Genomic DNA, 13,808 nt, shown 5'->3' on the forward strand with positions numbered 1-13,808 from the left:
TATTGGTTGTTGGGTATGAGATAAGACATTGAGAAGTCTATGGCGAAGTGTCAAAATTGTCAACGCATGAAGTATTAACATCAAAGGACGACAGGGCTTCTTCAAAGGATGCCAATTACGGAACGGAAGTTGGAGAGGATAGCCATGGATTTTGTTGTAGGTCTTGCAAGGACTTTGGGGAATCTTGATTCTATTTGGGTTTTAGTTGATAGGTTGACCATGTCAGCCCATTTTATTCTAGTAAGGGTGGATTACAACACTTAACAATTGACTTGGATTTATGTAAAAGAGATACTGATGATACATGGTGTGCCCCTTTCCATCGTCTCAAATCGTAGTACCCTTTTAACTTCCTAGTTTTGGGGGAAGTTTCATGATTAATTGGGCACACAATTGACTTTTGTTACATCCTTCCATCCTTAGACGGATGGACAATTAGAAAGGACTATGCAAGTATTGGAGGACAAGTTGAGAACTTATGTAATTAACTTTCCAGGGCATTGGGATAATCTGCTACTCGTATGTGAGTTCTCCTATATCAATAACTATCACTAAAGCATTGATATGGAACCATTTGAGGCGTTATATGGGAGGGGATGTAAATCTCCAATAGGTTTGTTTGATTCAAGAGATGTAAAACTTTTGGGGGTTGACGTAGTAAAGGAAGCTAAAGATAAGGTGACGAGCATTCAAGCTTAGCTTCAAGCTGCACAGAGTAGACAAAAGAAGTTTGCGGATCACAAGATGGACAACATAGAATTCTAGACTGACGGGAATGTTCTTCTTAAGGTATCCCCCATGAAAGGGGTGACGAGATTTGGTAAGAGAGTTAAGTTGAGTCGTCTTTATATTGGTCCTTTTTAGATTCTTGCATGTTTAAGGTTGGTGGCGTATAGTTTAACGCTACCTATAAATTTGTACAGTGTATATCCCGGATCTCATGTATCTATGTTGAAGACATATCACGGGGATGGTGACTATATCATTAAGTAAGACTCAATAGTGCTAGAAAAGGACCTCCCATATAAGGAGGAACCGATATCTATTCTTGATTGAGATGTTTGAAAGTCTAGGGCTAAGGAGACTAAATCTGTGAAAGTTTAATGGAAGCATCATCAAGTTAAGAATGCTACTTGGGAGATGGAGAAGGATATGTGAGAAAAGTATTTACAATTTTTCGTCGAATTAGGTACTTCCTTGTTCTTTTTCTAACCTACCTTTCCTTAGTTAATCACATTGGGATGAGTGATCGGTAAATTGGTATCTATTGTAACGAACGGGTTTCGTCATTATAGAAATGCTAATGGGGAAAAATCAGGGCCGTAAATATATTTTGGTAGTATTGGGATTTTCTAAACCTTGTCTAGATTTGGAAGAATTTGGTAGAAGTAGGGGGGAGTAATGATATGACCACCAAAATTAAATAGGATGAACTAGATCCTCACATGAATTGTATGAGTTAATAACTTACGAATAGTTCTAGAAATATGTTTTAATAGTTGGTTTAATAAGATTCACGGACAAACGTCAAAGGATGACCAATACGTCATACTAGTATGTTTGCCTTGTTTTGCAGTGTCGTTTGAGTCAAAAATGATGGGAGGGGACCCTAGTATCTAGATGGTCGTGTTTACGGTAAAAAACTCCAGGTATGACTCCCCACAGAACACCCTAAGGGTCTTTGAGTAAGGCCTAAACGTTGGCCAAAAGCTGCCAAGACAGTCGTGAACCACACCAATGGTTGATGCCACGTGGAAAGGGGGCGTGGATCCACACCTATTCGTGGGAGCCTATCACACATTTGGAAAGTCTCTGAATCATTCCACCACCACAATCATGCCCCTTCAACCCATCCACGGTCCATGGATGGGGGCCTTCAATGACCACCTGCAACGTTGTTTTAATCACGACAAACCAAGGGGACCAAGTTCTAATTAAATGGTGGATGTCTCTTTTACCTATTTTAGGGTATTTTAAATTATTTTAAAAAACTTAACCTAGAATTAGAATTCATTCTTCAACTTAAACCCTTCCCTCCTAAAAAGATTCTCTCTTGAACTCCATTGGAGATCAAGCTCAAAATCAAGCTAGGAGATGGATTTACAACTGATTTCTTTTTAAATTTTCGTGGGTCTTCAATCACTAAAATATATTAACTCCAGATCCTTGTATAAAATTTCATTAAAGTATTTCTATCAATGATTTTTCAATGTTTTTCTATGATCAAATTTCCAATTTCTAATCTAAATGTTGGTTCATAGTCAATTTTTTCCAAAGTAATTGTAATGATGAATAATTTTTTAATTAAGGTTTTCAAGATGATTTTCAATATAATTCCTAGAAGAACCCATGATCTCCCTAATCTTTCAATTTAGTCTCTAAAGTGGATTTTGTGATCTAGATTGGATGTTAATGGAATTATGTTTAGATTAGATGTATTATTGAATGATATTGCTATCTTTATCTATTGATTATGAATTTTTGAGGATTGATCTATGATTGATCATGGCTTGAATAATTGGTAAGTTGACCTAACTTCTTGTCTATATTATATATATTGATGTTGTATGGTTCGGTCCACTTATGGTGCCAGTGTTTACTTCTTTCTATGTAGACATATTATGATCATGGCTTTGAGGGAATTAGATGTAAAGTGAATTGGTATTATATGATGATCATGAGCGGGAGGTTGTGCTATGAAGGTCATGTATGTAGTCCTCAATGTTAGTATCATTATTATGGTGTATTGATCATGTGAAGTATATTGTGAATTATAATGTTAGAGAAAAGGAATGTTCTACATGATTGATTATGTTAAGTATTATTGTGGAATGATCATTACCTATATGATCTTATATGAACGTGTGATCTTTTACATGTTAAGAGTTGTCTATTCAAATGTTGAATGCGATCTTGTCTCCTATGATGACATGAGGGTGTGTGGTTTAGACTCCCTAAATGCTCTACAAATGAGTTGTTCATGACTTGGCGATATTGTAAGTGTTTTGTGATCTTTTGAAGAGGAGTTCCCTCAATGCCAATGTTGTAGCTATTATGTCATTATGAGGACCCATATGTACACACACACAACCCCCCCCCCCCACAAATAATTATGTGTATAATATGTATATGTTGTTAATTGAAAGGATACGTCACATCTGTGGAGCACCATCTAGACGTAACTGGCGTCATCGTCATTGAAGTGGACTAAGAATAGCCTCTTAGCATTCATCATTACATTTGTAGGTTAAAAATGCGGAAAATTTAAAACTTTTCCTCTGCACTTCTTCATGAGGTTTACTGAGATCTCTCACTTACACATAATATATTCATATCAAGTATACATAGACCCTTAGTATGAGAAGATTACATAGTCTTCTAATTAAATGGCGCATCTATATATAAGATACATAACATAGTCTTAAAGGGATTTCTCATATTAAACCATCTAAACGGAATCAACAATATGGACACAATCCCTTATACAATTTACAAATGCCACTTAGGTAATACAACAATATCTTGAAACAACATGCATGAAATTATTGTCTTTAGACTATAACAAAGAAGCATAGATATAGTAATACAAGGAATCATCATCGGACTTGAGGACATACCCACTTGGAGAATGATTCCAAGCCTTCCTTCAAAAGTGGTCACAAACCCTTCAACGACCGGAACCTAAAATGTTGAGGAAAAAGGGAGAAATAGGGTTAGCACAACACTTGTACTAAGTATAGGATCATATGCATTTACAACATAGAAATCATACTAAAAGGGGACATTTCATTATATCATGCTAATTAAGTTTGAAAACACCGTATGCACATTCAAGAACCAATGGAATTCAATAACAAATATTCCTTAAGTCAAGACCATGTACATCACAAGACCAACAATACTAAGTCTAGTCAATTCAACATGCATATCAACATAATTGAACACATAATCTAGACAACTCTACAATCAGTTCGAAATTCCATTTTTCGTATATACTCACCTTGAACCCTAAGTTGGTGATACCCCAATCTTAAGTCAATCTTAGAAAAGTAGCTTGCCCCTTGCAGTAGATCAAACAAGTTGTCAATCCAAGGGAGAGGATACTTGTCAATAGTGACTTTATTGAGTTGGCGATAATCAATGCACATTCTAAGGAACCCATCATTCTTCTTCACAAATAAGACCGTAGCACCCCATGGAAAAATACTAGCTCTGGTGAAGTCTTTATTTGTAAGTCCTTTAGTTGAGACTTCAACTCTTTCAATTCAATTTGATCCTTCTAAGTAAGGAGGAATTGAAATGGGGTTGGTATCCAGTAGCAAGTCAATACTGAAATCAATTTCCCGTTCGGTAGGGACTCCGGGAAGATCATTAGGAAAGACATCCGGAAATTCCCTTACTATGGGGACTAACTCAATGGGAGGATTTTTTGAGTAAATATTTGACTCTTACAGTATGGTATAAACACCCTTTTGAGATCATTTTACAAGCCTTAACACAGGATATAATACGACCTCTAGAAATATAATTTCACTCCTTCATCTCTAAGACAGGTTCATTTGTAAAATTGAACTTTTTACAATTCTTGTTCTACAATCTATGGAAGAAAAACAATTATGCAACCAATCAATCCTAAAAATGACATCAAAATAAACCAAATCAAGTTCTACTAATTCTACCAAGTTTGTAACATCCGGGGAGCACCCCCTAGATGTAACTGGCATCATCATCCTCGAAGAGGACTAAGACTAGCCTCTTAGCATTCATCATTACATTCATAGGTTAAAAATGCAAAAAATTAAAACTTTTCATATACACTACTTCATGAGGTTTACTTAGACCTATCACTTACACATAATAAATTCATATCGAGTATAAATAGACACTTCGTATAAGAAGATTATATAGTTTTCTACTTTTATGACACATCTATATATAAGATACATAACATAGTCTTAAAAGGTATGTCTCATATTAAACTATCTAAATGGAGTCAACTATATGGGCACAAGCCTTTATACAACGTAGAAATGCAAATTAGGGCTTACAACAATATCTTGAAACAAAATGAATGAAATGATTGTCTTAAACTATAACAAAAAACCATAGCAATAGCAATAAAAAGGCATCATCCTTAGACTTGAGAACATACCTACTTGGAGAATAATTCCAAGCCTTCCTTCAAAAGTGGTCATGAACCCTTCAATGACCGGAACCTATAATTTTGGGGAAAATGGGAGGAATGGGGTTACCACATCACTTGTACTCGGTATAATATCATATGCATATACAACATATAAATAAAGCTAAAAAGGGACATTTCATTAAAAGATGCTAATTTACTTTGAAAACACATTATGCACATTCAAAAACCAATACAATTCAATAGAACATTTTCCTTTTGTCAAGACCATGTACAGCACAAGACAAACAATACTAAGTCTAGTCAAGTCAACATGCATATCAACATAATTGAACACATAATCAAGAAAACTTGACAATCAAGTTATAATATCAACGAGCATCCATAAGAGTTCATAACATCATAACCTAAGAAAGACCATCACTCATACACCCCCATTAAGTACAATAGTGCAATAATTAGGTAAGGACCCATAAACTCACTTAACAAAGTAAACCCAATGAGAACGATAAGCAATGCCCACTTTACATACTATATCATTAAGAGTAAACATCATCATACATAAGCAATAGAGACCACCCAAATGTTCATAAGTGAAGTCAACATCACATAGTTTCATTAACATGCAAATAAATATATACATGTCATTACATTTATAAGCATATAAGCAAATAAGAACATCCTTTTAAGACTTCCTTTTAGGTTAACTAGTGCAATGTATATGTAAAGTCCCATACCCCTACCTAGACTAAGCCAAACCCCTTAGGTCATCCTATTTAGAGTTCAATTATTACTTCATTTTACTTTTAGGAACATCTTTTCTTAATCGACATAGAACACATGAGCTAATGTGGAATCTGTGTCATAGAACCCTACACCGAAAGAAGGACGACTACTTGTCAAGGTAGTACCAAACATGAACATATAATCTATATGGAACCACTAGCTAGTATTCTTATGGGGGAAACATAGTTCAAGAACTAGGAGATGTAGTTGCGACCCTCTTTATGTTACATCCATTATATTCTCCAATCTCATGAGTACATTTATGATCCTACCTTCCCTGTGTGAGAATGGACACTGCTCACTTCTAGTTCACTCAGTGCTATGCTAGAGTCCTTTTTGAAATGTCTTTAATTAATAATCATAAGTTAGTTTAGGTCATAGGGTCTACCCCTTATATAGTCATCATCATAACTCAATAGGAATTGCATGAGTATGTCCTTTTAATACGATTCACGCATGTGAGGTTAACACATTTACATAATCACATTATGATAAGGCACATGGGTAATTCATCACCAACCTTATATAATTACATCTTTGTAAACAACTCACAAGCCATAAATAAATATATTTCAATACAATATCATACCAACCCTAATCAATCTTATAATAAGGTATAATTCAATATAACTTCATCACTAAAAGACAAGTAACCATAATTTATGTAAAGGATTGAGATGAAAAGACTTACCCCAATCTACTTCACAAGTGATCATACACGGTCTCACCATCAACCTACCAATTTCATCAACTAAAAGGTGTAGTGACATCATTCACTAGTAATCAATACAATAACTAGTTGAATTGCATCATCACTATCCCAATTAACTTCAATTCATAACCTTGAGTTAGGGGGAAAGGGTTCATCATGAATTATTCAAGAAATAGATCCAATCACAATAAAACATTACCTTAGGAAGTACATGAACAAGTTAGAGCAGATAAAACAAGTCTATCAATCAATGGATTAATCAATTCGCATCAATTCATAAGCAAGATCCAAGATTTGGGGGAATTAGGGAAAGAGATATTATCCACACATATTTCCCATAAATATAAGTAATTACTCAACATTATATATTTAATTATAAATGGGTAATCACAATTAGTCTTAATCAATAATCAATAACAAGTTTAGAAGAAAACCCATTAGAAGAGGAAAATCGTTGGAATTGGGTGATTTAGAAATAAACTTTGAAAGGACCTCTTAGATAAGGGAATACCAAGAGTGAAGAACCCATACCTTAAAAAATTTGAGAACAAAATTTTAGAACATGTTCTTCTTCTTCAAGCTTCCTTGATCCTTCAATGGAGAATGAATAGAGAGAGAAAGTAGGAGAGGTGAGAACTTTTGGGTTTTGTTTTGGGAAATTGACTTAGGTGAGTGAAAAATGACTTGAATGTTACCTTTATTCAATATATAGTCATCCCCTAAATTATCCAAACGATCCCTCACTTAATTGTGTCTTTTTGTGAAGTAAAAATGCTTAAACTACGACACAAACGAATCAGGGAAGTGGATGCGCGTCGCGAGGTCAATTTCACATTTTATTTTTGAAATCAGGGTTGAGTTAGTAGGCCTCATGCAAACCCCTATGACAAGGCAACTTTTCTGCCTCTTCGTGTTGGTTGTGCGACAAGCAACAACCTTCATTTTTGTGCTGCGCGCATGCTGCTTTGGCAGACTGCTTGCCCATGTGTGGGTCCTCCTCAAGGACCCTCCGGTGGGTCGTTGGGGAGTCGTTACTGGATTTTCGAACCCTTTATACTATATTTTACCTATTTAAATTCTTTATACAGGTTCTACACTTCATATGACACTCCCAAACCTTCATACAACATAGGGACATCTACTAGTTTAATTCCGCTAGTTTCCGGAAGTCATGGTCGTTTCTTAATTCCTTCACTATAATACTTCTTAAATATTTTACAAAATTTATTTTAGAATTAAAACTTTTTTAAGGTTTAGTTCATCACGTGAGGCTCTAGCTTATGTCATGGACTTTCGTAGTGTTATAGGATAATTCTCATATACACCTTTTATCATCCTATGCATGAAAAGTATTTGACCAGTAAAGTTTGAACTTGCGTTGTGTAAATTTTCTTATTTGAAAGTCCTTCTCACATATGTACACACATATGAATGTGTGAATGAAGAATGTTAATATTGTAAAAAAGAGTTTCTTGAAAGGTTTCCTAAATCGTACTCTAAACTAGACTATGTTATGAATTTCATAATTATGAGAATAGACATTTTCAAATAATGTAGGTTCTATGATTAAAGTTGATTCTCACGTTAGCAACCTTTGAGCAGTACGATATATGGGGGAATTAAGTCACTAAAGCCTAATATATGAATAAATGTTAAATAAAGGCTTAAAGATGTTTAAAAAGGGAGTTTGAGATTATCACCAAGTGAAAATGAAATATGTATTTGGGTCCGCACATATTGCAAGTTTGGATATCCACAAGAGAACCCTCATGTTTAGCAAGTCCGACTTCCCAACGTAGATGTTATCTCATGTGATGGAAACCTCCACATCTAGAAAGTTAGGGTTTCTTGTAGCAATATCCATGTTCCATAACTACGTGCCCCGTAGATCTTTGCTTAATGGATCCACTTAGATAACTATTATGTATGTAGGTGATACCTTTGCAAGTAGTACCCCCTCTTCTTGATGTGAGTGTAGAACACTTGATTCCATGTAACTCACATGGTCTAGGTCGGTTATGGAAATTTCTCCCAATAATTAAGAAAGGAACTAGTATAACAATATGGACTCTAGTCATGAATCCTTGAAGAGTTACTTAGTGTAGATAGAACGATGGCCCCTACTTATGCATTGCGCAAATGGACTTTAAGAGAGTTTACGATTAGATTTTTGTATGTAATAAGGACTATGGTTCATGTATGTTTATATAAATGCATGTTAAGGTTGACTTTACTTATATCATCATATGAATTATGATTATGCATGTGATAACACTTATGGCTTCTAGATGGGTTTGCTTAGTATATGTGGAGATATGGGACTCCATTTTTACATTGTAGAAGTAATCTTGTGAAGAGGTTGTGAGGGTGGTTTACCTATTATATGAACGTAATGAGTTACGACTAAGATCTAGAAAATGAAGGACTTCTTAAGTGACCTTTAATGAAATATGTGGGTCTCATGTTTAATGTTGAATGCATATGTTGTGACTTGTTTTATGTAATGTGCCTAGTCAAGGATGACTTCATAGCAACACTTGGTGTGAATAGTATTATGGGATGCTACTTGTACATTGGACTAGTGTGACTTCGGCTTTAGGTGATGGTTCTTATGTGAAGGTTATGATTTATGATATGATATGTTCTTATGAGTGTATGTGGTTAGATTGATGAAGGTTGTATGGATGTTTAACCTTAGTGATCTTAAGGTGATACTTTGGTATGAATCGTGGAGTGGGACACCATTCATGCATTGCACTACATATCATTTAAGGGTTACTTAAGACGAGGAGTTAAGGTAAAAAAGAAAAGGTAATGTATTGGAGATATTGAATGTGTCATAAATTCTACTTGCGCAATGCATGAATGAGTCACATTCCATCATTCACACTAAGTAGAGCTCTTTGAGAGTGGTAGTGGTTCGGTTATCTTATGCTATGAAGATTGTGTAAATAAATGTTGTTGATATTTAGTGTGCAACATGGTTATATAGTTGTTATTACTTATATATGTTTCACTTATTGGGATAGCCGTGTGCTCCTGGTCGTGATAGTTTCCCTGTGGGGGATTATCTCTTGTTTGTTGAAAAGAATGAGGGTACTATATGGAATGTTGATTTTATCATAATCCATAAGGGAGTAGATTAATATGGATAAAGAATGTTCTATTGAGTATATTTGCGTGAAGGAAGTCAACGATTCTAGTTAGAATGTGCATATCAAGAATGGGTTTGTCTTTTTAAGTCGATGAGTGTACATGAGTTTGATGGTTACGTCGATGTAAATGTTGACTTGTAGAGATATTCAGGGCTGACTGAGCATTATGCTAATAAGAGTTTGTAGTAGATTGTGACGGGATGCAACTATACTATTTTAGATTGTGCCTAAGCAAATTTGGTGTACTAATTATGACTTGTGAATATTTTAGGTTGTATTATTCTAATATATGGTCAGTAGAGTGAATATTTAAGGTTTTATATATCTTATATTTGGTCTGTACCATGGTTGTATGTGAATTTTTAAGATTGGTGGGAGAACACTCATATAGAGTTTTAAGGAACAAAGTAAAGTGGGATGTAGTACAACCTTTAATGAAAAGCAAGGGCAAGAATAATGTATTTATTGGTGTTGCACCCTCAAAATGAACTAGGATAAATTAGATATTCACGTGATTTTCTTGAGCTAATAACTTCTTAAAATGATGACAAATTTCTTTTGAAGTCAGTTTTAAAGTGTTTTGAATTCAATTGTGAAGGGATGACCAAGACGTTCGAAAACTAGTCTTTTACGTGTTGGCGTGTTCTAGTATGTTGCGCTTTTTTTTTTTATTTTGTTAGGAGTCTAATATTAGTGGAGGTGACTCTAGTGTTTAGATGAACATATTTTGGGTAAACACGTTTGAGTATGATTTCTCAAAGATCACCCTAAGGTTCCTAGAGGAGGACACAAGCATGCGCCAAGGAAGCTGCCATGGCAGTAGCCTTTTGGAGTCCATAGATTGTCGCACTCCTCGCATGTAAATGACAAAAATTGACCTTGACTAAAAATAATTTTGAAATTAATAAATGAAGGTCTCTTCGCGTCGCGCAGTGTCTACCCTAATTTGGTCGCGTCATTCAAAAGTCAAGTAGGATGTTTTAAAAAGGTCCAACTAATGTAAGGGTGTTTTGGGTATTTTGGGGTGTATTATATATTGATTTTAGGTAATTTTACACCCATGCCCCAATAAAAAACCCCAATCTCTCAATTAGAAATCAAAAATCTCAAATCCCTCAAAAGTTCTTATCTTCCATAATTCTCTCCAGCCACCATTGAAGGTCAATGTCCTAGAGTTTGCTAGGTAAAATGGTTTTAATTGATTTCATCTCAATTTCGGCTGAGTTCTTTTATATTAACATATGGCGTTCTTTATCTAAGGCTTGCTATCACCATAGTGCCAATTTAAAAGTAATTTCAAAGTGTCCAAAGATTATGCAAAATTTCAATTCTCACTGTAACTCAAGGGTTCTTGCATGAAACAGTTTCAAATCATTAGATATTACAATATTGATATTATATGATGTTTTCCAATGAAAAACTCCATGAACCCTTGATCTTCTCGAATCCCTAAATTTGACTGATGAAGTTGGTTTATTGCTTATGATCTAATGTTGATAGAATGTTATATTGTTTATTTCTATGGTTACCTATTTTATTATATTGTGTTATCTTGGAGATGTTAAGAAATGGTGATCCTGGATATTAGAAGAAGGAAAAATGACCTAATTTTCATACTAATGTAGAATGGATATAGAATTGATATTATGTGGTATGGTACAATTATGGTAGTGGTGTTTACAGTATGTTCTTACTGTGTGCATTGACCTATCGTCATTATTATGAGAAATATAGTAACATCATGTTATGGTACATGTAAAGGTATAAGGGGATGTGGTGATATGAAGTTATGTGACTAAGTTCAAATTGTTATGGCATAAATGAATGTATAAAGTGAATTTATTGTGTGATATATATCTGATCTAGTGTAATGTTCATAATGTGAACATGTTCTTGTGATTTTGAGGTTATCTTGTATAAACTATTTGATATTTGGAGTGAAAGCATGTTCCTCTAAATGATTGTATGTGATGACAATAGACTATGAAGATTCGCTATATGTTGATATGGTATTTTGTTTCGGTAGACCTAGTTGTTTTTACTTGATACATGAAAGTTATGTGATGTGAAATCTTTACTTGCTAAGCATAGACACCATTTTTATGAATGTATGAATGAATGAAAGTCTATGATTGGTAGACTTAAAGTGGCACCCTTCTTTGAATGACAAATGTGGAATCTTGAATATGAAAAGAATGTTAAGAATACGAAACCTTGAATATAAGTAGAAGATTAATAATGAATCCTTGATGTGGTAGACCGTAATGGTGCCCCTCTTGAGTTGAATGATGGACATAGAGGTAGGTTGGGAGGAACGTCATGAAACTATCTCAAAGAAAGTGTATAAGACCCCCAAAATGAGTTACGGTTTCTAGAGACTCACTTGTTCCTATAAGGTTATTAATATGTTAATAGAGTGTTTTACGGTATGCTTGGGTGATTTCAAGTCATTTGAAAGTCAAACGTCAAGTGACGATCAAGACGCTTGACGTCTAGTCACCTTAGGGGCATTATCTGTTTTTAAGTGCTTATGTGTGTGTCATGAGATTATGAGGTCCTTATATGATTAAAATGATGTTAATACACAGTATGGTGAGTTTCATGTAGTTTAGAGGTCAAACGTGAAGATCGTCCAAGACGTTCAAAAGTAAGTCCTTTAGACATGCATGTGTGTGTCTTGATGGTTCCCAGCATGTTTGAACGTGTTGCATGAAAATTAGTTTGGGTGAAACTGATGTAAAGGTACTTGAATTTTTAATTTTCATATTTACGTTGTAAACATCCAGGTACGACTTTCCAAGGGCGCCGCAGGAGGCCCTCAAGAAGGACCTAACGGTTGTCGAGACACTGGCTTGGCAGTTTCAATCGACTGAACCCAACGATGCCCCGTCGATGGGGAGGCGTCGATCAAAACTTATACTAGTGAATTCTTAAGGTTGTTGTCAAGCCTCATTTCCAAATGACGGCCAGTAGGGCCAGTTGATGGACCTACAGGGCGTCATTTGTGCCCGTAGATGGTGGCCTGCACCTACTTCCTAACGACTATTTTTATTAAGGGGTGCATGGTAAATTCACCCCACGTACTAACCTGACCCTAATTGTTTTATTTGATTATTTTTTTGTGTTTTTAAGTAATCAAAATGTCATCAATCCATTCTCAATCTATTCTACACAAATTAGACTTTCCCTCCAAAACCAATTCTGTCTAGAAACCTTCATTGAAGGTGAAGCTCAAGAACATCTTAGAGCTTCTATTCCCATGGATTCTTCATCATCTTTTAGAGGTTGTATTACACATTAACGTATGATCATCCTTCATCTCTAGTTATCCTTCAACCTAGAGATTTTATCTCAAAGTTTTTGAAGAGATTTCATGATCAAACTTCTTCTTCTTCATTCTAGCCATGGGTTCTTTCTCAAAATATTTTCAAACGCTTAATCATAATGAGTTGATGATAATGTATTAGTTTTAACAAGAATTTCAATCTAATTGCATTGTGAACCCATGTCCCTTCCCAAACATGATTTAGCCTATGCATGGGCATTGTGATCGTCGGTTGTTATTAGTGGATTTGTGCTTCTATTACGTTGATGTAAAGACCCTAATATTGATTAAGCTAAGTATTGCTTAATGTGTCTAGAATGCCTACGATAAGACCGGATTCACACGGATTGATGTGCGTAGAACCATACATCGGAACCATTGCGACATCCAACACAACTAACTTGTGGAGTTAGATGAGCTAGGAAAGGTTGGGTCCAACCAAGTAGGTCTCTCGAATACGAAGATTTACTTGAAGGAGTCTTTATAGGACTTAAAAAGGGAAAATCTTAGGTTTAGAGGGTCTAGGGGTAAAATGAACTTTTTCTAGGCTAAGGGTAGTATCGTAATTACCCTAAATATATAATTAATTTTTTAATTGATAAGGTGGAGAGACATTTTTGGGAGAGAGGGACGAAATTTGGCTCTTGAAATGAAGTCTTGCTCCACCCTGGTTCAAACCTAGGTTGA

Source organism: Solanum pennellii, chromosome 5, assembly GCF_001406875.1.
Source record: "Solanum pennellii chromosome 5, SPENNV200".
Lineage (NCBI taxonomy): Eukaryota > Viridiplantae > Streptophyta > Magnoliopsida > Solanales > Solanaceae > Solanum > Solanum pennellii.